At 42.5% G+C, this 25,327-nt stretch overlaps 1 protein-coding gene across 1 annotated transcript in view; it reads left to right on the top strand.

The window, feature by feature from the left end:
• The window catches only part of LOC115583229 (programmed cell death 1 ligand 1-like), a 102,950-nt gene that overhangs the window by 47,883 nt on the left and 29,740 nt on the right, over window positions 1–25,327 (top strand). The gene's annotated exons all lie outside the window — the stretch shown is intronic.

Here is a 25,327-nt window from a genome sequence, read left to right as displayed (position 1 = left end):
AAATGCTGTTTTCTGAGCAGAAATGTGAGGAAGAGTCGATAGGACAGGTGGAGGACGGACAGGAGGACAGACGCTTCTCCACATACAGCTGTGGTATTTGTTTTCCTCATATAAGTCGCTAAAGACAGTTACAGCGTTTCTTTTGTTCGGTCCTGTAACGTTGCTCTGTGGGACATTTCTCTGTATTTAGTTGAGTGAAGGACCTGTGCAGTTATCAGACTGTCAGACCGACACGCCCTCGCTCCGCGCCTCCGGATTATCCGTTCACACTGGGACGGCTCACCAATAATGCGGCCCTGATACTGATAATTAACTTTACTGCAAGATTAAATATGCTGAAAATATGTCAGTACAAGCTCGACACAAACAAAACTATCATGTTAGAGGAAACAGGTGTTTGAGTTTCTGTTGTGTAAAGTTATTATCTGACTTTGTTTCCTGATGACTCTGCATGTTAACATACTGACTAACATGTTTTTATCTTCCAGCTGTCAAAGTGTTTGTGAAAAAAGGCAGTGATGCAGTTTTACCCTGTTTGATCAGCCCCAAGAGGAACCTCGCAGGAAAGGCTTTTGACTGGAAGAAAGATGAAAGTCGGAAGGAGAAGAAGGAGGTGTTCATGTATGATGCAGGCCTTCATTACAATAACGGCCGTCCAGGTCAAGATGAGCAGTTCAAAGGTCGAGTTTCATTTTTTGAAGATCAACTGCAGAACGGCAACGCCTCCATAAAGATCACAAGAACAAAGATGGCCGACAGCGGGATCTACAGTTGTGATTTTCCACGTCTTCAGCCGAGACAAACATCCATCATTGAGCTTGTTGTTGGTGAGTGCTTTCATTAAACAGTTAAAGATGTGGCTCATTTACTGCTGCGACTGGTTCCAGAGTCCCAGATGGACTTTTGTTCAGTGGTCAGAATCCACATCTGGCAGGGCCTCGAGCCCACAGAGCTGCAGCCACATCTGGAGAGACGACCTCTGTATCAAACATGCTGATATCAGAGACACACTGCAGATTATGTCTCTCTGTACAATGAAGCTTCAGCCGTCTGTAGGAGATGAAATATGACTTTTACACAGTATTACCTGTCTGTTTCAAAACTATCTAACGTGTGTTTGTTTTGCCTTTCAGATCCAGCCTTAAAAGACAGAACAGGTGAAAACATCCCAGGTGAGTCCTGATTGTGATGACGTCACTCTCCACCTCTACAGATGTCTCTGTGAATGTCTTCTTGGGCTTCTCAGGTTCACGTGGGAGTAGGTGTGTGCATGTGCGGAAGTGTGTGCGTGTGTAAAGGTGTGCACTCACCTGTGACACAGATGATGAGAGAGACAGGGTTGGGTAGTAGCCGTAATTTTTGTTGACCGCTACCCACTCATTCATTCATCACTTTTTTATCTGTTTAATCCGCTGGTTTTCATTATTCCATTTATCCATCTTTGCTGCGCTGTAATACCTCTGTACTGTTTGTTCATATTAAACGTACCAAAGGCATCTTTGGATCTCAGCGTATCTGTCACCATAGCCTCCTAGCGCGTCACAAATCTGCGAACCTGAGGACCCAACCTCGTATTCTCAGCGGCTAAAAGGTTTGTCAAGGAAGCCGCAACAATTATAGTTATACAACAACATCTTTTAAGTCCAAGAAGACTGTGTGTTATTAAATCCAATACTTTTATTCAGATTGTCTAATTACATGAAGAAGTTATTGTTCAGTATGTTACAGTAATATTATTAATCACTGCATTTCCCAAAAATCCTCCATTTAAAACCTTTTTACTGACATGAAAGAATAATGTTGTATACTTTATTAATGTAGTTTAGGTTCATTCTGGGTTCATGAATTTAACTTTATGTTTAATATTTATGTCACAATCCTTCTGAGTACCAACATCACAATATTCCTTTTATTATTGTTTATCTCAGTAATGATCAAATAGTTTATCTGTAAGCTGAAAGAAGCTCTTTCTGCAGCAGCAGTGATGATGTCAGAGTCATCCTCTGACATCATCAATAAACTCTGACATCATCAAACTCAGGACAAAAACTCCTGTTGACCTCAATCAAGAACTGATTTTAATAATATTTTGGTGCAAAGACCTTCATCAGCCTCCATCAGGAAAAAGCTGCGATGTTGGTTTTTGTTTCCTCCTTTAGTGTGATAATATGATAAACTAGGTTTGTCAGTATTATCCAGAAAATTATTCAAATTCATAATATTGTTCTTATAATCATTCAAATATGCTTAAAATTCTTTAAATGTCTCCAAAACACACTAATCACATTTCTTTGTACTTTTTGTTCAGATAAAAATACATTTATAGCATCACAGATATTTTAGAAAATAAATCAGAATCAATATGACTGTACATTATTGAGCTAGAGAACTTTTCACGTCACCAGTGTTTATACTCACATTTATCCCAACTAGTGCATTGCCCGTAGGAAGCATGTATTCCTATAGAAAAGTGGGAGGTTAAGGAGCTTTTTCATGGATGGCCAAATGAGGCTGTGTTTGAAGGTGGGACGTCATGGATATAATTGGTTGTTTTTGACTACTTTTGATTATACCATTATATTTCACCTTAAAAACGATTTACCTTGCCTTACTTGGGGTAATTATGACACACTGTATTAATACAATGGACCTAAAATCACAAAATAACATAAAATCAGAGTAGAAAAAGTTAGATTTTTACTGTGAAAACCTCAAATATGTTTAATGAACCATTTGCATTAGTTATAATGCAAATATAAATTGTTGTTTGCTAAAGTTGTGCATAAGTTTTTGAAATGTACAACGTTATTGTGTAACTATTTACATTTAAATGCAGGCAATGCCTCAGGCTCCTCAGCTCATTCCTGTCTGTTCCACTGTCTGTTTTGACTCACAACACAAAAAAATGACTCCACTACACACCAAACACTACATTACATTACACTCTGCAGTGATTGGCTCTGGTGCGCACGTGACTGTGGTGGCTCCGGTGGACAATGCTCACGGAATTTGTAAAACATTTCTGAAATAATTAATTCATGGTATCATTGTAGTCCAAACAAATCCGACGTTGCACACCCTTGAACCACGCAGCAGCCATGTTGAAAGTCTCAGATCAGTCTGATCCTGATCCGCAGAGATATTTGAGGCACACACAGACTATTCCTTGCTTTTATAGAGACATAATGGGAATTCACCATTATCAACTTATCTTAGTGTTTTTTTAGCAAACCATAATCAAAATCTTCTATCCTCCATCCCTTCACAGTCTTCCCTCATTGACATTAAACACTTGTATGTTTAATAAAAATAAAAAAATAAACCCAGTTAACTCGTCACAACCTTCTCTTGGCAGAATATCAACAAACTTTATGGTTAATTTTTCTGTCAGGCAGCATAAATAAAGTATTTCTCACTAACATGTGACACATCAGGTGTGTTCACCTTTGAAAACTATGTTTTATATTATGTAACTATCTTTATAGTACAGTTTCACTAGCAAAGACCACACCATCAATGAGATGCGTTTAAGGATTTATTAGTGACAAAGGAAAACGAAGTGTCGAAGATCTTGGTTCTTTTGAGTTCTTCAAGTGCGTTGTGGGGATTTTTGTAGAGAATCCGCCGCTGCTCCCGGGCAGCGACGGACCCCCTCATAGACCTACGAAGGAGAGGAGAGAAAGAAGAAACAGACAGAGAGAAATGGGGTGGGGGGGAGGGGTGCAGAATACGAGAGCGAAGCAGATGAGAGGGTCAGGTGGTTATTTATAGAAATGCGGAAGTTGGCGCTGTTGAGGTGTGGTCCTGCTCCTGAAACTTCGCCAATTAAGCTTCAATTCACTAGCAAGGACCACACCATCAACGAGATGCGTTTAAGGATTTATTAGTGACAAAGGAAAACGAAGTGTCGAAGATCTTGGTTCTTTTGAGTTCTTCGAGTGCGTTGTGGGGATTTTTGTAGAGAATCCGCCGCCGCTCCCGGGCAGCGACGGACCCCCAAAAACCTCCAATTACTTGAGAAGAGATTGAGCGGATCTGAGATCTTTGAGATCTGAACAGATGTAACGGTGGTACGTTTGGGAGGACCAGCGGCCTATGAGATGTATGAAGTGTTCTGGGAAGCCATTATGGGAGGCTGAAGTGGCAGCTCCGATTCTGAAGGAGTGCCCAGAGTAGTTGTCGGGCAAAATACCAGACAATGAGAGCACCCGGCGAAAGTGATGGTGGAACCAGAATCGAGTAGCCACTTGGCTGGATTCTGAGATGAAGAGAGGATCTGTCGTTGTTGTGAGATTTACGGAATTGCAAGAAATTTGCGAGGGTTTCGAAGGGATTCAGTGGTGATTGGACCTTGAAGAAGAAGACGGGTGTAGGCGGACCAAATTGATTGGTTTTGGTTTGCTTTAAGTGGAACACCATAGTGTCGTCTGAAAAGCGAGACAAGTCAGAAATGCAAGCATGACGGCTTGAGTCGAAGTGAATGGTTGAGGAGGTGAATTCGGAGCATCTGAGGAAACCAAAAGGCAAGCAAGAACATGGCTTCCAGGGTTTGGGCGACTTGAGGAGTGCCGTACCCGGAACGGATTGTGTGGAGGCAGATTAACAGCAAGTTGCCATTAAGAGGAAGATGGTGAGGGCTTAACAAACTGTTAACGAACAGCCGGTTATTGTCTTGGAAAGAAGCTGATACCGCTAAGGTAAGCTTGGTGATGCGTGATTTGTCATGAGGAATGGGCGTAAATACTGAAAGAAGTCGTGGTGATGAGATCAAATGACGGAAAGGTTCGGTTGTATTGGTCGTGAAAGTAATGGAAGCTTTCCAAGCTGTCCAGTAGGAAGAGAGGGTCGAGGGTGATGGCTGTTGATGGTGGAGCTCTGGGAGTCTCTTATCAGGGGTATAAGCGCAGGATTTACGAGTTGAATGTCGACGCCCAACTGGCGTAGGGAAGGTATCTGCGTGAGGTGCCAAGCTTCTGAACTTCTGGCATTCATTAGCGAGCTTCGGGGGCGATTCTGCCGCAAGCCATCTTCCTTTGTAGAAACCCCCAAAACCGGCTAAGGAGCAGCATCGATGTACAGATGGATGTCATGTGGGTTAGTTGGTTGGTCATCGTAAAAGAAAGTGATTCCGTTCCAATTGGTGATAGGGTTGAGTCACGGACAGATTTCAGCAAGGCTCGAGCTATCCAGGGAGATGGAGGTCAAGAGTGATGGGACGGAAGGGACAGAAGTTGACGTTTGGTGCGGCGCGGGGCGCAGAAGAAGGTTCGGCTGAGCTTTCCGACCGGGAATGAAGTCTAAAACTTGTTAGTGTCAAGAATGATTCCGAGAAACTCAAGGGATGTGGAGGGGCCCTCTGTTTTCTCTGCGACGATGGGACCCCGAGGTTGGAGAAGACTGAAGTCAGGGTAATCAGGTCGGAAGCGGGTGGCGATGAGGTGGGGGAAAATTGTTAGACTGGATCCAGCTGAGGGCTTCAGGTGGGGTGTCGAAGAGTTTAGGCTGCTTTGCGACCAAAGGTGAGCCTAACGGCGAAGTAATATATACCACACCAGTGGATGCTGAAGAAACGGCAGAAGTCGGGGTGAATAGGGAGGACTTTAAGAGCACTGGTCTGTTCCTGGACTTTCCTTAACTTCCTTAGCGAGCGTGCGGTCAACTGAATCTGGCTCGGTTATGGTCGACTGAAGATTTTGGATTTCAAAGAGATAGATGATTGTGTGGGAGTCCGGGGTGAAGACCTTCTTCAAGTCCTTTATGAGAAACTAGCTTTGGCGAGGTAGGTTGTACGGGGATTCGGGGTGGGCGTGGCCCCCGCTGCAGAAGGAGTAAACGTGGAGGAAGCAGCACTGGGACACGGTGCATCCGGTACTGTTGAAGCCGTTGCAAATCGAACGACCTCCTTGGTGCATGACGGGCCTGCCTTTCTTATATACGCCGTTGATTACGGGAAGATGACAGAAGGGGTAGATGACATCTGTTCTGGAGGTATGGGTGCTGGTGGAGCTGCCGACAACAGGCGAGAGAAGGCTGAAGCTCTCGTTTGTTTTTTTTTTGTTTTTTTTTTGTACCCCCAGTGTGGGTAGCTGTGTATAAAGTGAAATTAGTGGTTGCCTGCTGAGGGGGAAGAACGGGTGCCGGCATCCCGGTGCTGACGACCCCAGCCGACATGAGCTGCTGGGACTGATGGAGCTGGGAGATGGAAGCTCCCTGCATCCCGGCATAGGGTGCTGGCACCCGGTGCCAGGAGCCCCGGTTGAAGCGAGGTGCTGTGGTTGCTGGAATTAGGCGGCAGAGGGCACTGGCATCTTGGTGCCAGGAGACTTGGTTGAAGCAAGGTGCTGTTGTTGATGGAAACAGGAAGCAGAGGGCAATGGCATCCCGGTGCCAGGAGCCCTGGTTGAAGCGAGCAGCTGTGGTTGCTTGAAACGGGAAGCAGGGGGTGCTGGCATCTCGGTGCCAGGAGCCCCAGTTGAAGCTAGCTGCTGTGGTTGCTTGAAACGGGAAGCAGGGGGCGCTGGCATCTCGGTGCCAGGAACCCCGGTTGAAGCGAGCTGCTGTGGTTGCTGGAAACGGGAAGCAGGGGGGCGCTGGCATCTCGGTGCCAGGAGCTCTGGTTGAAGCGAGTTGCTGTGGTTGCTGGAAACAGAAAGCAGAGGGCTCTGGCATCGGAGCTCCGGTTGAAGCGAGCTGCTGTGGTTGCTGGAAACAGGAAGCAGAGGGCGCTGGCATCTCGGTGCCAGGAGCCCTGGTTGAAGCAAGCTGCTTGTGGTTGCTCGAAACAGGAAGCAGGGGGCGCTGGCATCTCGGTGCCAGGAGCCCCGGTTGAAGCGAGCTGTTGTGGTTGCTGGAAACAGGAAGCAGGGGGCTCTGGCATCTCGTGCCAGGAGCCCCGGTTGAAGCGAGCTGTTGTGGTTGCTGGAAACAGGAAACAAGAAACAGGGGGCTCTGGCATCTCGGTGCCGGGAGCCACGGTTGAAGCGAGCTGCTGTGGTTACTGGAAACAGGAAGCAGGGGGCTCTGGCATCTCGTGCCAGGAGCCCCGGTTGAAGCGAGCTGCTGTGGTTACTGGAAACAGGAAGCAGGGGGCTCTGGCATCTCAGTGCCAGGAGCCCCCGCAAAGGTTAGCTGCGGTGATGGCTGGAACTGGATGGCGGTGGGCACTGTGGCGTTTGCCCTTGAGGTTGTAGGTTGCTGTAGATGATGATGATAATCCTGATAGAAGTTGGAGGGTCCTGGAATGCATCTGGGCGCTCCCTCTGGAGTGTAGTGATGCGAGAAGTGGTGGCGGAAACTCTGGAGTTGTTTGATCTGGCAGAGGATCTCTGTCTCTGCTTTTGCTGCTGCTCTTTGTTTTCTTTGGGCTGTGTTATTTGATTGTACTGTCCCTTTAACAAAAGCGTAGACGTCACTGCCTGTAGGGCTGTGCGTGATGACGTCACCTGGAAGCGATCTGGTGTTAACGGAACGAGCAGCCATGAGTTTTTTTTTCTTTTTTTTTTTTTTTTTTAAGATTGGCTGTTGTGGTGGCTCGAACTGGATGGCAGTGGGCACCATGTTGTAGGTTGCTGGTGTCGATGATGAAAATCCTGATGGGGATTGGAAGGTCCTGAAATCCATCTGGGCACTCCCTTTGGAGTGGAGTGATGACGAGAGGTGGTAGCAAAAAACTCTAGAGTCATTTGATCTGGCTGAGGATCTCTGTCTCCACTTTTGCTGCTGCACTTTCTGTTGTCTATGAGCTTTCTGCTGTCTTTGGGCTGTAGTATTTAAGTGTACTGTCCCTTTTAACAGGACCGTCGACGTCGCGGTGTGTTGCGTGCGCGTGATGACGTCACCCGGAAGAGAGCTGGTGTTGACGGAAGAAGCACACATGCGTGTGGAGAAAGTTTGGCTTTATAGTCCATTCGGTGAAACAGAATTCATTTGTCGTTTAAAGTTTTCTGGGGAGTGGCTACTGTCCAATCGGTGACTGTAGAAGATGAAAGCCGGTCGGGGGAACTCACCGGAGCGGGGAGACGTTGAGACCGGCGAGTTGTTCGGCCGGTGTTGGCGGAACGATGGCGGGAAGCTTCGCTTCTTGGAGGTGAAGGAGTCGGCGAACTGTGGCGAACTGCAGCGACGGTGACTTTCTGTTCCGGAATTTCCTTGTCCTCTCTTTGCTGCGGAAGGAGGTGGGCTGGGAGACACGGGAGAGTCGTCGGACGAACTATGATAATCTTGGATGTTGAGGAGAGATGAACCAGGCGGGATGCGAACCATGGATGAGACGAAGTTGGTGCTCTTCGGACTCGCTCGCACCCTAGCCGGCTGTAGGGCCACTGGAATCAGGGTCTCGGGTACGGAGGTGACGGGAAAGTTGTCGGCTTCAGATGAATGGTGATCCTGATCTCGTCTGAAAGATTGTCCGACGGGAATAGTGATACGAAGTCCATGATAAGGTAAGTAGAGCCTGATGTTGCTCGTACAAACGTTTGGATGTGCTCGGGCGAGGCGATGTCGCGTGATCTCGTTTCTGGGTGCGAGAGCGCAGAATACGAGAGCGAAGCAGATGAGAGGGTCAGGTGGTTATTTATAGAAATGCGGAAGTTGGCGCTGTTGAGGTGTGGTCCTGCTCCTGAAACTTCGCCAATTAAGCTTCAATTAACAAATTCACCGCTTCTGCCTCAAACTGTAAAAGTTTAAAATGTTTGAAATATCGTCCCATAAAATGCTGCTGGAGGCTTTTATTGTGTTTTGTCTTCACAGTAAACTGTATACAAGCAGAGTGTAGATGAGCAAAATTACAATATGACATTAATAATGCTGAAAGTGTCTCTTTATAATCTGTTGTTTATATAATGTGTTCTCAGGTGCAGCTCCAGAGCCAAATATCAGGACACTTGATGATAGAAACCTCTGGTCTCTGCTGCAGTGTGAAGCTCACGGTGTTCCTCATCCTACATTAAAGTGGGAGGACAGTGATAACAACACTCTTCCTGCTGAGGAGCCACAGATCTCAGAAAGAGGAGGTCGTTTTTACATCACTGTCAAGATTACTGTGATCAAGACCGACAACTATCGCTGTGTAGCTACACAGGAGACACTCAGCCATCAGGTTGTTGCTGTGACGTCTGTGCATGTCCAAAGTGAGATTCTTCCTAGTTGTGATTTTAATATGTAAATAATTTTAAACATTTTAAACTGAGTGAAACATTTGTGTAAAAAAATAATGACATTGTTTCATCAATCATCAGAGATTGGATTTCAGTACTGTTGAGTTCTGTTTTATAAGAATATATAATATAGCTGTAATTATAAATGATTGAAGTTACAGAACAGAATCAGATTAAAGCTGCGAGGTACGACCTTAAAATTATAACATGATATTTTAAAGCCACATCCTGATATAAGATATGTAACTGGATAATGTGAAATGTTCTCAAAAGAACTTCATAAATGTTCGGACGGTCCACAAAATCAAATATCTGAATATGTTTGACCAAATAGACTCACTGTGATATCAATATTGATGAATGACTGTTGTTACTTTCACAAAACATTAACAGGATGATATTTCTGATCAATAATCATCATTAATGTGAATATAATGACTCAGTGGGTAAAGAAAGTATTAGAACAAGTAAACAGTCGGTGAGTTCAGAACATGACGTCACTTTACTGTAATGAGCCTTTAAAACCAGGAAACAGTTTTGATATATCACCATGTGAGAATATCAAATATCTAAAACAATATATATTCTCATATCATGATCACAGTTTATATTGTTTATGTTGCTCAGCCTACTTTAGATTGTACAGGTGTTCCTATTAAAGTGTCCACACCCCAAACTATGTTAACAGAAAGAGACGAGCTGTTAATGATCCTGTGTTTCACATTTCATAACACATTTTCTTTATTATTTAATGTAAATAGAAACAAACTGTTTACATTAGAGAGATTACAGAGAGACACTCAGACAGGAAGAGAAGAGTTTACTCACTGAGGGTTTCATTCTTTTATTTCTCACCTACAAACTGAACTCACACTGAAAACTAGGACCAAACTTTAACTGTGAATAAACACAATGATAGTTCCTGTAATAATATGAGATCATGGAGCTTTGAACTGAGTTTCTACTGGACACTCATTAAAACTTGTAATTAGCACCATTGTATTCAGGCTGTAACTACAAGTCTCCAACATTAATGATCATGTTATAATTGTAGTAATTGTGACTATTGAAGCAGCAGAAGCTGATCAGAGATCTGCTGAAGGATTTGATGCTGAAGGATGAATTCAGATTCAGAAATCAGGAGCGAACCTGTTTCACAGCAACATAAATGATCAAACTCTTCAACATTTCAAATCAAATCTAGATCCTGCTGTGATCTTTACTGAGCTTTAGTTAGCTGAGACAGAAGAATTGTTCTGATTCTATCATTTAAAACTCTGTGTGGAGAGATGTGAAACTGTCTCTCAGTCTATATGTGTCTATAAGAATCTCTAAATATTGATTCTGTTCTTTTATTAATGAGTTAAAGTATATTTATGTTGAACAGTCGGAGCTTCAACAGACTCTCGCTTCATAAAACCTGCGACTGTGTTGATCTGCTGCCATCAGGCCCAATAACTGTGGACCCGACCAGCACCAAGAAGCTCCCAGTGATTTTAATCTTCATGTTTGTGGACAGTAGTCAGTGGTGGAAGAAGTACTCGGATACTTTACTGAAGTGACAGAAGCAGAAACACAAAGTAAAAATACTCTGTTCCAAGTAAAAGTCCACTTGAGTAAAAGTGTCAAAGTGTCAGTAAAAGTGTTGTGAAGAAGTTTTCTATTTGATCAGATGATCCTGTGTTTTTACTGTCAGATCAAAGTGATGAATGGAACTAAGTCCATTTGTTTCTTCACTGCTGGGACCAGAACCAGAAGCAGCCTCTGAGCTGTGGAGCCCAGCAGGAGGAAACTGGACCTGAGATCAGAGCTAACATCACTGTTCCTGCTCACATTCATCCCAGTGGAGTTTTCATGTGGAACAAGTTCAGATCTCAGGAGCAGACTCACCTTTAGTGGTTCTGTGTGGGCTGTGAGGTCCAGTCTGCTGCTCATCATCTGCACTCAGGTTCTGACTCTCACATTCACTTTTATCTGTTTCAGGGTGGCTCATTGGAGTGATTGCTACTTCAGGAGCTCTCATCTTCCTTCCTATGTGTTACCTTCTATGTTACATCACTCAGTTGTGTGGAAGGTAAGTTTAACGTCTTATATATCTTTATGTATCTCATGTTCAGAGTCTTGACAGATGTTTTATCTCTCTGACATTAATCATTCTGTGTATTTACACTCAGAGGACGATCAAAGTCGGTCAGACTTTCTTCACTGTAACTTTGTTTTGCTTCCTGCAGACAAGAAGAGCGATGGTGAAAAACCAGACCAAGCTGACCAGAATTCAACAACAACAGAACCATTGAAACAACCTGATCCATAAAGTATCCAGCTCTGCTTGTGCCATGAAGTTTTCTGCTGTGTGTGTTTCCACCATGTTGGATGATGTGAAGACATTTTGTCTGCTCTTCTCTTATTTCAGGCAGTTTGAGAATTAAAACTTGTTTTCTAAGTTAATTTCAGGTTGAGGTTCAAAGTTAATGTTGCGTTGAGGCAGATAGTTGAGATAAAAGCAAGATAAAATAAATTAAAGCTGTTTGTTGATACCAGCTGTTTTTATAAGATGTCCTCATAATCTGTAACTTATCCAGAGGTATTGATAAGAGTATTATAACAGCATGTCTGCTCCCTCAGCTACAGAGCTAGCTTACAATTAATATACTAAATATAAACATATTCAGTCCTCGTCTTTATCTCACAGCACTCAGTCACAAATAGTGTCGGACTCAGAATCCTGTCAGAGTAAAAAGACATCAGTCGCTCTGACACGTTTGTCTGATGGTTGAACAACATCTGAACCCGACTCACTTCCTGAAACCAACAAACCAACATTCACATCCACTTCAAGCAGCGACTGACCAACACAGGAAGTTCACAGGGTTTGAACTTTTCTTTAATTCTGACCAACTTCTTCTTTCACGTCTCGTGTTCAACAGAGTTCAACTTACAGGAAAGATTGTATGAACGTAGTCGCTGACTCTGTTATTAATGTTGTTGAGGACAAAGACGAGCTCTTTCTCTCTGTTCTATGTTGCTTTTATTCTTTTATTTTTATACTCTGATGATCTGATGCGTCTCTAGCAGCTGGTCAGTTAATCACACGTCGCTGGTTGGATCCCCGGCTCCTCCCGTCCACATGTCCAAGTGTCCTTGAGCAACAGGCTGAAGCCCAAACTGCTCCTGATGGTCAGACCAGCACCTTGCATGGTAGCTGACTGCCATCAGTGAGTGAGTGAGTGAGTGAATGGATGAATGAGGGCAGCAGTGATGTATAAATGCGTCTATTTACCAAATCTTCTCAGACTGCTTGTAGAGCTTAAAGCTCCTGACTGAGCTCCACATGTGCTTTAAAACCATCAGACTTCACTGAACTGAAGCTGCTGTTAACGCTGTCAGTCACTGTGAATATAATGTGACTTTACATTTGACATTTGTGTTGTTGGTGTTATTTGACTATCATCTGTCCAAAAAAAATATTCCCATGTTAAATCATAATCATGACATAAACTAAATTAAGGTTGTGACATAAAACATCAAAATTAGCAAATGAAAACTTCAAAATGATTGAAGAATAAAGTAAAATAAATTGACATAATACAGTAAAATAATCAGAATTATGAGAGAAAAGGTCAAAATTATGGATTAAATTTTTTGTGTAATTTCCAGTTTTCTCACATAATTTTGTCTGTCATAATTATGATTTACCACGGGAATATTTTATTTTTATGAAGGTTCATTTTATTTTTGGGATTTTTATGCTTCTTTGTATTTGTTAAGGTTCTGATCCAGAGTCTGTTACTAACTGAACTCTACACTCAGTGTCCAGTTTGTTATAATTATAAGGTTTTAATGTTCAGTTTGTTGTTCAAAGATTCGACTTAATGATCAGTTTGGAGGCTGTTGAACTGTCGTGTCTTATTCTGCCTGCTGTTTGTATTATTCTTATTTCACTTTGAGCTGGATGAACCTGATAAACTGTTGTTTGATATTTGAATTGTGTCTCTCAGAGTTCATGTGTGTTTCTGTTGTTCACTGATGATGCTCTTGTCATGTTTCAGGTCATTTCAGGCAGCGCTTCATCATTTCTGTACAAACGCTTGAATAAAACATGAAAACTGTCAAACTGTGTGTTGTGACTGTTTCTGATGTTTCTGTGTTCAAACTGGGATCAAAGAAATAAAAGTGATGTTAATTTCTGGGTGTGATTCTGAGATGATCTCTATTTTCCAGCAGCTGTCAGGACAGCAAAGAGACAACAGAGCAGATAAATCCTCTTTAAAACAGGTTTCTAGAGACAGTTTAGCTCACTGACAGCTTCATGAATGGAGATCACAGCTGAATGTAAAGAAATCCTCATGTGTGTGTAACAAGGCCTGAGTCTGTGAGGAGAGAACATGTTCCACACCTGCTGACGGCTGTTGTTTGAATCAGAATCAGAAATCCTTTAATGTCCCGCAAACAGGGACATTTGTTTGTTCCAGCAGTCAAACGACAGAATATTACAAAAGACAAAACCAACAGCAAAAATAAACGAAACAATTAAAAAGGCAGGAAAAAGAAAAGACGTATACACATATAGACATGACATAGTGCAAAATTAACAGCAGTGATTGTTTATTCACAAACACAAATAATACAAATAATACAAATATGGGTGTTTATTAAATTACCAGATGCAAAAACAGAAATGAGTTTTTAACAGTGTGACTGCACAGTGCAGAGTGCAGGTGAGGTCTGTATGGAGCAGTGCTGGTTGAACAGTCTGACAGCAGCAGGAAGGACCTGCGATACTCTCCGTCACACACTCGGGTGTATCAGTGTGTTGCAGTGACCTGCAGGGAGTGTGACTGCTGCACCTCCATCATCCTGCTCTCTCCCAAGAGCAGGATGATGGAGGTGGAAGAAGGCTGAAACACAGAACTGACTGAATCTCTTTGTCTGGTGAAACACTCTGACAAACAAAGTCTGCTTTCAGAAGACTTCAACAGATCAAAAATTAGCTGCTCATCTCTGATGACCTTTATTATCTGATTACAGAAAGACAGCTGTGTGTGAATCACAGAGTATAAACTGCTGACAGGGATTGTTCCTGTCCTCAGCTGACTGCAGACTCAGTGGGCGTGTTCAAGCTGAACTCCAGCTGACCTCCTGCAGCAGCGACATCTGCTGGCGACTGCAGGGCGGAGAATCCGTGTACCCTTCGTTCTTTGGTTTTTCCGTTTCAGAACCAAATTAAAATAACAGAAAAACAACTTTGTTTTTCTCTTATTTTGTTTTAAAACCAGAACGGAAAAACAGAATAACACAAAATCACACATTTTGTAGCTGTTATTCTGTTTTAAAACAAAAACAGAATAACGTGAAAATTAAGTTTTTTGATTTTTACTGTTTTGTTATAGTGATATTTGGAAAATTCGGATTTAGGAGCGGCAGCCGCTCCTAAAGAGACGTGACGGTAGACTTCATGATGATGAGATCGGGGTGTTTCGGGGTTATTTATCAAAATATACACCTGCACCCGGCGTTTAAAGGGACCCTGCGGTTTATTGAAACCCGGCTATTATTTGGTAATAAATGGTATTTACACCCCGCTCTGTACGCCGGAGCGGCGGCGGCGGCCATGCGCATCCGCGATTCATTTGCACTGACTGCAGGCTGGACTGCTGCGCGAGGCTACTGAGACTGACCGCCTGTGAGTGCTTTTGGACGGGGGAGGGACTCACGGCAGCACCCGCTGCTCGTTGAGCACAGTAACTGCAGAGTGATACGTGCTTTCAAGTCAGAGTCTCCAAACACCACAAAAGTCTCCAATAACACCAGTAAAAGTCGCTATTTGTCGGTAGTCGCTTTTGGCAAAAAAGTCGCCAGAAGGATGATTTGTTTGTGTGTTATAATAGTCCAACCACTTGCATTTCGACATGGGGGGAATTTTCGTGATTTTATTTTTATTTTTTAATCTTTTTCCCGAATTTTTTTTTTTTCCCTCCCATCCTGTAGCCTACTCGCGCCCCCCCCGGGAGAGTGTCCGCCCCACCTGTTGAGAACCACTGCATTAGTCCATTATTAGATTCCTTCTGATGCTGACTATCACATAAAAAGGTGTTTTAGAGGCTCAGACAGACCTATTGTGTTCATTGGCAGCTCATTATGAGAGAGATCACGTCCACCTTCGGTGCGTGACGCACATTTCCTAATATGGACTTCACTCCTGGAGAGGGTGACCCCTAATTTCCACTGAATCCGCTCCGTGTGTGTAGGTTACAACAGGTTGTGGAATTTGGTTAAAATTCCGCGTAGTCAAGCCAGCCGCTCCAACATTTTAAGTGCACCCTTATTACAGACTTTATGGCCATAAAGTAAGGGCGCACTTAAAATGTTGGAGCTGCTCCGTCTCTCCTTCTTTCTCTCCTGAGACGGGGGCGGACCGGACGAGTTAATGTGTCGGAGCAGAATGTCAATCAATATTTTATCAGTATATGCCTATAGGCTACATACACACATAGCCTACCCTGTTTATAGAAGTAATCACAGCCGTTTCCAGATCGGCGTCTGAAACATACTTCTGCAGCGAAGGTTGTGCTCCATGAAAAATAAAAAATCGGAAAAAAGATTATAAAAAAAAAAAATAATAAAATCACTAAAATTCCCCCCATGTCGAAATGCAAGTGGTTGGGACTATTATACCACACAAACAAATCATCCTTCTGGCGACTTTTTTTGTCAAAAGCGACTACCAAAGAATCTAGCAACTTTTACTGGTGTTATTGGAGACTTTTGTGGTGTTTGGAGACTCTGACTTGGAAGCACGTATCACTCTGCAGGTACTGTGCTCAACGAGCAGCGGGTGCTGCCGTGAGTCCCTCCCCCGTCCAAAAGCACTCACAGGCGGTCAGTCTCTCAGAAGCCTCGTGCAGCAGTCCAGTCAGAGCAGAGAGGAGACACACAGCACTCCGCCTCCAGGCTGTAAATGAATCGCGGATGTGCTCCGGCGTACAAAGCGGGGTGTAAATGTACCATTTATTACCAAATAATAGCCGGGTTTCAATTAACCGCAGGGTCCCTTTAAACGCAGGGTGCAGGTGTATATTTTGATAAATAACCGCAGGGGAAACACCCCGATCTCATCATCATGACGTCTACCGTCACGTCTCTTTAGGAGCGGCAGCGCAGCTTTCTGTGTGAATTACATGAATTACAATTACTGCGCTGCCGCTCCTAAATCCGAATTTTCCAAATATCACAATAACAAAATCAAAAAACTTAATTTTCACGTTATTCTGTTTTTGTTTTAAAACAGAATAACAGCTACAAAATGTGTGATTTTGTGTTATTCTGTTTTTCCGTTTTTCCGTTCTGGTTTTAAAACAAGATAACAGAAAAACAAAGTTGTTTTTCTGTTATTTTAATTTGGTTTTGAAACGGAAAAACCAAAGAACGAAGGGTACACGGATTGCGGAGACACAAACGCTGCTGTGAAGTTGGACTCTCTACGTGACGGGAACAGAAAGGGCTCATAAGAGTGGACAGTACAGATAACTGTAGAGTTGAACCTGTGTTGTCTGCAGCAGTTCACCACTTCTCCATCATCACCACATGTAATCTGACAGAACTGAGCAGTTTATTGACGACATCTTTCAGAGTTGTTGTGTAACATGAAGGATTTTATAGGTTTATTCATGTTGACTGTCTCACAGCTGCGGCCACACGGCTGCTACTGATCTGAAAGTATGTGATGTTTGAGTAGAAAAGAGGCGCTTATGGATATGGAAATTCATCGAAACACACGTCATATACGTCAAGTCCTGACGTCATGAAGGTGGGGTCTAGACTCGCGCAGCACCTGGAGAGCAACTGCTCAGCTGCTCTGCAGCAGCCTCGCTCCCGCGATAACTTAAGGTCATGTGACATCGGATGCGGAGCAGAAACCATCCAGGTCATCGTGGACACATTTTAACCAGCATGCATCACGATTTAGGCAGCTGCGCAGTGCTGCATGATCATGAACTCGTCTGCTGACCAGAAATCATCACGTCATGGTGGTGATGTCACATAAAGGGGCGGGGCACCTGTCACTCACGCAGCATCCTGGGACTGATTTGATTCTGATCAGATCGATGTTGAAGATGTAAATCTGTCATAAATATGAAGGAACAACAACTGACAGCTGACCTGTTTGATTACATGCTGCATATTTATGATAGTTGTCTGCTGATAATTTACATTTTTTAATCATAAAATGTTTTTGTATACAGAATAATAAATGTATGATGTTCTGTCAGGGAGTAAATCACTTCACTGCTGAAAGTAAAGAAAGCAGACTCACTGCCAGCTGCAGGCTCTTATTTTGATATGCAGACTTTTTGTCTCTGTGACGTCATTATCAGAACTTAAATATAAATCACTGAATATAAAATCGATTCATCAGAATCAGTTGAATGTGAATCATGGTGGTCTACTTCAGTGCAGCACTACCTGTAACAGGTGTGTCACAGTGAGGCTCTGTGGTTTCTGACTGAGAGACGCTCAAGTTGTTGATTTTGAAAGATCTTTTTTTTTTTGTATAATGTGAAATAAATGGATTTACATATCTGAACATAGTTTTTTGTGAACTTGAGCATGTTGTAATGACAGCAGCTGATACAAAGAGCAGGAGGCCCGACATCTACACCTGAGCCACACACACATTACTGAGCAAACAAACGGTGTGTCAGCTGATCATCTTTACCTGAACTCTGATATCTTCTCCAGAAGTCATGTGTTTGTTTCAGCTCCCATGTTGATGACTGTGACGCCCTCTACTGTCCTAAAACCAGCCTCTGTCTTCATGAAGTCAAACCTCTGTCATCACATTTGGCTGCATTAAGACAACAGAGGAGGGTTGTGATGATGAGACGCTCCAACTCTCACCTGAAGTCACTCTTTTCTTTCTCCTCACACCTGCTGCAACACATCACTGATCACATGACTCATATATCCAATGAAAACGTGTCTGAATGTGTTTGTATGAACCTCAGTGAAATATGATCCTGTGTATTATCCTCGGGCATGGATTTTCTGTGTGTGTGTGTGTGTGCTGGACTCGACTCTCACACTTTGCTTTCCCGATAATTCCTGTTTGGCACAGATGAGAGTTTCTGTGTGGTGTTTAAAATGTCTCAGATCAAGTGTGTGTGTGTCATATCCTGTTTTGACGAAGCTGCTATTTTCCAAGAAACTCGTCCCCTGCAAACATTCCCTCATGCTTGCACTATTAGAAGACGAGTATTTACGGTCTAACCATCTATTATATTGTAATGATTCTCCTGAATGCTGCTCACTGGTTCCAACATGTTCGTGCACACCGACTATGTGAAGCTGTGTGGTAACTGAGGGCAGCAGAGGGAAAGAGCAGTTTTATCCTTTGGGGTCCAACTGGTTTACCAACACTTGTGTCGATGTGTTGAACTGAACTGAGTTTAAACACACAGTATTAACTTCTGCCACGAGGAATCTCTCAATCTAACCAATGACATAAAGACCAAGAGGAGGAGGTGTGTGTGGTCTGCAGTGGAGGTGCTCCAGGAGGAGGACGGCCAGCGCCACAAGCTGAGAGGCTTCACCAACAAATACTGTTTACTGACCACCATGAGTCAGCTGCATAAATGACTGGACTGGAGTGCACTTTGATCCATGTTATATTGTTCTTAAAGTTATGTTAGTGCCTGATGCCATCACTCTCCTGCTATAGCAGATAGTTTGTTACAAATCACAAGCGGCTCTGATCACTTCCGGTGCACAGTGGAGTCGAGCCGGGCACGGCTGCTTTGGGTTCCAGCTGCTTGATCTATTTTTGAAATTAAGAAAAATCGGTCGGCTCTACTATTTTGCACGATGTTCATTGTTTGTCCTTCAAGGAATTAAGATGGTTAAAAAATTCCAAGGGGCTGTATAAGTTAAAATGATCCTGCTTGTAGTGTATTGTGAGAAGCATGAGAAAACCTGCCTGAATAAACTCAGTCTACTGCTACAAGTTACAGGTGTATTTACTCATTACTTTAATACAGTTATAAAAAGACAATTGCAGCAGGGAGAGAAAGAAGATAACTGGATTTAATGGAATTGTAGAATTAGAAATGTGACAGTTATGGTCAAAGTCCTTTGGGAGGTGAACACAGGTGTGTCGGGGCAGGTTGGCGCTCCAATTGTTTCATCCACCTGTTAAAAATTAACAAATCACCTACAGTGTGTACCTGCCGGGACATCAACAACTATGGAGCTTCTTCTTCTCGTGTGTCTCTGTCTGCTGAGCTGCTCTGGAGACGGTAAGAAAACTGATCATCATCACTGACACTTTGTCATTTCACTTTATTTCATCTCAACAGGAACAATGTGGAAACATGCTGGATGTTAATCAGGCTGCTTCCTGCTTTAGTGCGCACGAGACACCTGCTCAGCGCCCGGTGACGTCACATGCACCCTGATAATCAGCGCACATCGATAGTATTGATTGGATTGATGCTCTATAATGATGTGGCTTCTTCACTAGTAATGTGTGTGTGCTTGCGTGTGTTTTGTGTGCGTGTTTTGTCTATATGTGTATTTGTGTGTGTGTGTGTGTGTGTGTGTGTGTGTGTGTGTTTCCTGTGAAATGAAACTTAACACAGCACCCTCTCCTCTTTCACTTCACAGTTGCTTATACAGAAGAATAACATGTAATTAAATATAAACGACTTTATGTTTTGTTTGGTTTTCTTTCCAAACACAAACAAACAACAAACAAACTTTCTTTATTTTCATGACTGAATAAACAAACTGACCTTAAAGGACGACACAGTTTATACTGTGTAACTGTGTTTACATGTGGCGGACCCTGCCACCTTTCTTGTCTTAGACAGTTTTGTTCTGGGACCTTCTTTTTGTATTGTGATCTGGATATAAAGTTGTGTATGTTAAACAAAAGAGAGGGCTCTAAGCTAAGGATTACCTGGGCCGCGGTGTATGCTGGGAGTTGTAGTATGTTTTGACTGAGCAGCCAGTAAAGGATGTTAACTTCAGCTCTCTGCCATCACGTCTTTATTCACTCACTTAGAAAGAACCCAACACAACAATGTTCCTCTGAGAACAGCTTGTTTGTTCATTTCTGAACAAATATTTGTATTATTACCTCGTTAATATTGTAAATAATAGAGTTTGAAGTTTGTCTCCCAAACTACACAGTTACTCTTTAAAGCTGCTACACCTTTATTCCTCCACCAACTGTAGTCACACCTGCTGTGAACTGCAGGTTTTATTTAAAGTTGCTGTTTCTGAGTCTCATTCCTCAGATACTGAAGTTTTGAGATGTAGGATGGTCGGCTGCCATCCCAAGTAGCACCTTTAAACGGTCACTGTGTCGTTTCAAACTTCAATATTTACAATCTTAAAGAAGCGATCACAAGCTTTTTTTCCCCCTCAGAGGTGAATAAACAAGCTGTTGTGAGATAAATAAGGTTGTTTAGGCAGCAGGGCTCTGCAGCCTCCCAGTCAGCCGAGCACAGACTCTGAGACCGACCCAGGACAGTTTTAAGACGATACAGAGGTGATTTACAGCGACGCCGACCAGGACTACGACTCCAGAGACGAGTTACTTGACCAGTTAAAAGTTACTTGTGGTGTGTTTAAAAAACTCTTGTTAATATGTTCACAGGTGCATTTCTGAAACCAATCGTCAAAGTACTTGATGAAAAAGAAGACAAGGTGCTGCTGCACTGTGAGGTCCAAGGAACTCTCCCTAAACCTACAGTAGTGTGGCGGACCCTGACAGGAGAAATCTTCCCTTCCAGGAAGACAGAGGTCATGAAGGACGATGGCAGCTACTCCATCTTCCTGGAAACCACTGTGACCGAGGACGGCCTCTATTACTGTGAAGCCAAACTGGAAGGAACTAGTGAATTTTCGGCTTCTGCGATCTTTGCATTTAAAAGCAGTGAGTCTCTGTTTTGTGATTTTCCCGTGTGTTGTTTTGATATTAACTGTTCTCTGTGTAAACTCTGTGATCAGTCCGCTGTGAGAGTTACATGAGCTCGTTCTGCTGTTTGTTGCAGCTGACCACGAGGAAACGCTTGGAAGCCTTGGAATTGCACTTATAGCTGTTGGAGCAACTTTGGCAGTTACAGCGCTGTTACTGTTCATCTATATATACATGAAAAGAAGAAATGGAGGTACGTTTGAATATTTTTTCAGTCAATAAATTCCTGTCATTTCCAGTCTATGGTAGTTTTTGTCTTTGGTGTTTAGATTTATAGAGAACTTCCTGACGGTATTTTTATATAAGAGGCTTCTGGGTCTAATAATGAGTAAATATAATGTGAATAACGATGTGGATGTATTACGAGCTGGTAATTAAAGAGCTCTGCTGTGGGCCTCAGTTCCTCCTGTTCACACAGCTGTCGTTAAAACAAGTTTGTTGTTATCGCTAAAACGAGATCCACAATCGCAGATGTTAGAGACCAAACCCCTTCATGATGACTGACGACTCAACACAAAATCTTATTTGTAGTTAATTTGTGTGATAATAGATTCAAGATTTTCACTCTGGTTTTACAAGAGGACTAACTTTACTCTGCTGCACTTTATTATCATCAGTCCTGACAGAAGGAGCTTTCAGACGTCGTGCTGTGGTTTTCTAAAAGTTTTGAGATGCGACTTTCTCACTCTACAAATGCTGAAAGTTGTCAGGCGGAAATCAGATATTTTACTTATGCTGTGTTCCAGCTTCATTTCACTCCGACCCAGTGAGATCTGCACTGATGCTTACAGCTCTGCACAAATCTCACAAGTGTTTACCTTTATTTTGGAGCCCAGACTTGAGCTTGTGGTTGCAGAAGCCCGTTCACGCTGCTTTTCACGGTGGGAATCTTGCACCAAGATTTTGCCGCAACAGAGGCGAGATGGCGTCTGTGTGAACGGAGAAGCTGGCAGTGTGAGACAAAAGTGTGTCAGTCTGACAACTAAACAGATCCTTCACTCATCAAATAAGAGATAAATGTCCCAAATTTCAACCCACAAAGCAAAGCAACAAGTTCAGAGCCGGCCAAAGGCATAAACGAACTATGCGGCCGCCAAGATTTTATTTAATTTTTTTTAACATTTTAAATACATTAAACAAGTGACATGAATGAATAAATAATTCAAGACAAGATGATTCTGATTTCATGACCAATATACCAGCCTACAACTGCTGTGTCTCTCATGCACATAAACTAGACACCTTGCGTGCATTGACAAAGCAAGGATGGATTTGGATGGAGTTCCTCTGAATGAACCTGAATGACCCAAGAGGTCAAAGGGCCCTGAAGCCCAAGTCGTGGCGTGAAGTCACTACCCCAACAAGTCAAAAAGCAAAAAGGCTGTGAATCTGAATGAATCTCCAGCTGGCCTTCCCAAAACGGCACCAGAATACAGGAAATCATATCTACCAAATTCAAAATTCCCCCCAAATTAAATTCTGCTTAGGGCCCCCAAAAGGCTGGGGCCGGCACTGAACAAGTCCGAACAACAGTATTGTGTTAGCAGGTTGTGTCTTCATAGGTGTGACTGGCAAAGGACAAAAAAGCAGGAAAATATACGGCGCACCTACCATGATGCGGCAACAAAGTGGATTTACATGATTTACGAGAGCCTCATTTTCAGGTCAGAAAAGACGGATTTCCGGATTTATCTGGAATAATCACACCCCTGCATCTCATATGAGGAATAAAACCATGTAAACGTTTAGATTAACAGGTCGAAACGTGTGAAAGAAACCACACAGATCTCACCGTCATGATGTTTACCACCACAACTCTTTGCTTCTGAAATGGCGGCGTGCTGTATGAAGAGACACACCAGAGCGGCTTTAAGCCGGCGCTGCTTGTTTCAGTGTGAACAAAGCGTTCGTTGCAGCGATAATGTGAAGTCTCTGCGTGAAAAGGGCTAAAGATACACTTTGAGTCGTGTTCTTTACTGTGTTTTCAAAATGACTTTTGAAACAAATTAAAAAGAAAATCACAAACCACTGTGATCGTTTGTTTTGCCTGAATATGTTCAAGAATTTTATTTTTCTTTAATATCATTATTTTGTGTTATTTCCTGCAGGTTCAACAGTGGCTGTGTGATAATAAGGACACGTCTGTGTTTGAACAACAGCCCTCGACGAAACAACTCAACGCTTCAACGTCACTCTGACGGAGTCTCCAACAAAACTGAGATGAAGCTGAAAGCAGAGCTGTTGACTTACAAGACGAGAAAGTTAATCCTGAGCATCGCTGCAGAGATACTGTGACAGTTCTGTTACCTTTTACAATGATGTTTTACTCAAAGATCCTGTTTGAATAAAGGTTAAAGAATGTGTCACCTTTTCACCTGTTTCAGATTCAGATTTAATGTCAGGGACATTTTCACATACAAGGAATTTAGCTTTGTGTTTTGGTGCATAATGTTTCTACACAGTAAGAGAAACTACTGCAAGTTAAAAATCCTTAATATATAATAGACATTTAGAATAAAAAATAATGTCAAATAAATCTGTTTGACCAGCTAAAGGTAACGAGATAGCACCGTCACAGTCTGAACTAAACGTTAAGGCCAATAATTCCTTTGTCAGATTGGTCGCCCCCCTCGTGGCCCAATTGTTGAAAAACGTGCGTTAAAGTGCCCTCTTGGTTGGCAAAACACACTAAACTGCCCCCATAGCTGGTTATAACATGATAAACTGCCCTCTTGAGTGCCAAAACATGCGCTAAAGTGCCGTCATGGGAGCCAAAACGTGCTAAAATGCCCTTCTATTCGCCCCTGCCTGTCTTAGTACAACAGATTTAATTTGCACATTATTTCCCTCCATTTCCAGTTGTTCAGACTTCAAACCCTATTTCAGATTGGCTATTTGACCTAATCATTCAAAATCATGCTTAGAAAAATCTAAATAAGATAATTTAAATAAAAAACTGATTTAACAAAATAACTATTACAGAAACCTTAATCAGTGGCTTTAGTTTGTTTCAAAGGGAGATATGACACCACCACTTAAAATGCAACCAGTAATACATTTATTGACATATTTTGTCAGTCAAGACTTCAAACTCCCTGAAATACAAAGACAGCACTTTGAAATCAAGATAATGAGTATAATACACTGTATGATCTCTGTTCCTTTGCAGAGAAATTTAACAAGTGCTCTGGCTATTGTTGAGGGCAAAAGATGGACCAAAGACTTTACATTCAGTCTACAGTTCGTCTGTCTCAAAGCTCATTTCTTCTAGTAAAAGAAAAAATGTTCCCCATAGTAAGATGTTATGAGCTTCTGTAAAAAAAGATCAATATTATAATAGACATTTGAAATGATGTCATAACTTCAACCTTTTTTCTCATTTAACTTTTTTTAAATCAATTTTTTGACTTTTTATCTTATAATTTTGACTTTTCAGTCTCCTAATTTAGACTTTATCCCACAACTGAATTTCTATCACATAATTTTGATTTTTTTTTTTAACTCATAATTTCAATCTCATATTTCTGACTTCGCATGGGGAACTTTTTTATTTCACTCTCAGAAATGGGCTTCCAGATGTCCACAGGTGCTTATTTAGTAACGTACAAAATACAAATATGAGCTATTGTGCAAAGCTTGAACTTGAGAGCATGAACTTCAACAGAAAACTTCAATATGTGAAGTTTTAAACACTCCAGCACAAGATGAGACGTCTGAACACAACCTTCAAAGGTTTTCTGCAGGAGTTTGTTTCCTAAACTATGCACAAGTGAGGAACACTGTCCTGCACCGACGTTCATCAGGACCTTCTGAATGACTTCAAATGTGTACCTTACTTCCTTCGAACAGTCTATGTTGAGTGCAAAAAGAAGAACCGTCAGCAAGGCAGTGGCGTGTGGGATGTCCTTCAGATCAGGCAGGATCACTTTTTCTTGAAGGACCACTGTGAGTCAGTGATGTCTTCTCCATCTTCACCATCACAACACCAACTTCCAACCAACCAAAAATATCTTACCATCTTAATTTGTTCTTGCAGTAATGTTTATATGATGGCACCTTCAAAGGCCACATAACAAAGTGAGTTCCATTTGCTGTTTAAACCAGCTGATCGATCAAACATGGTGGCAGATTTGGATCAATTTTATCAAAGATGGACAGGAGCTTTTCAAAGTAGCTTTCTGTTAAGGAATGGACT

Source organism: Sparus aurata, chromosome 6 (genome assembly GCF_900880675.1).
Source record: "Sparus aurata chromosome 6, fSpaAur1.1, whole genome shotgun sequence".
In the NCBI taxonomy this organism is placed as follows: domain Eukaryota; kingdom Metazoa; phylum Chordata; class Actinopteri; order Spariformes; family Sparidae; genus Sparus; species Sparus aurata.
The sequence above is the reverse complement of the archived record's forward strand: the minus strand, read 5'-3'. Positions and strand labels throughout refer to the sequence as shown.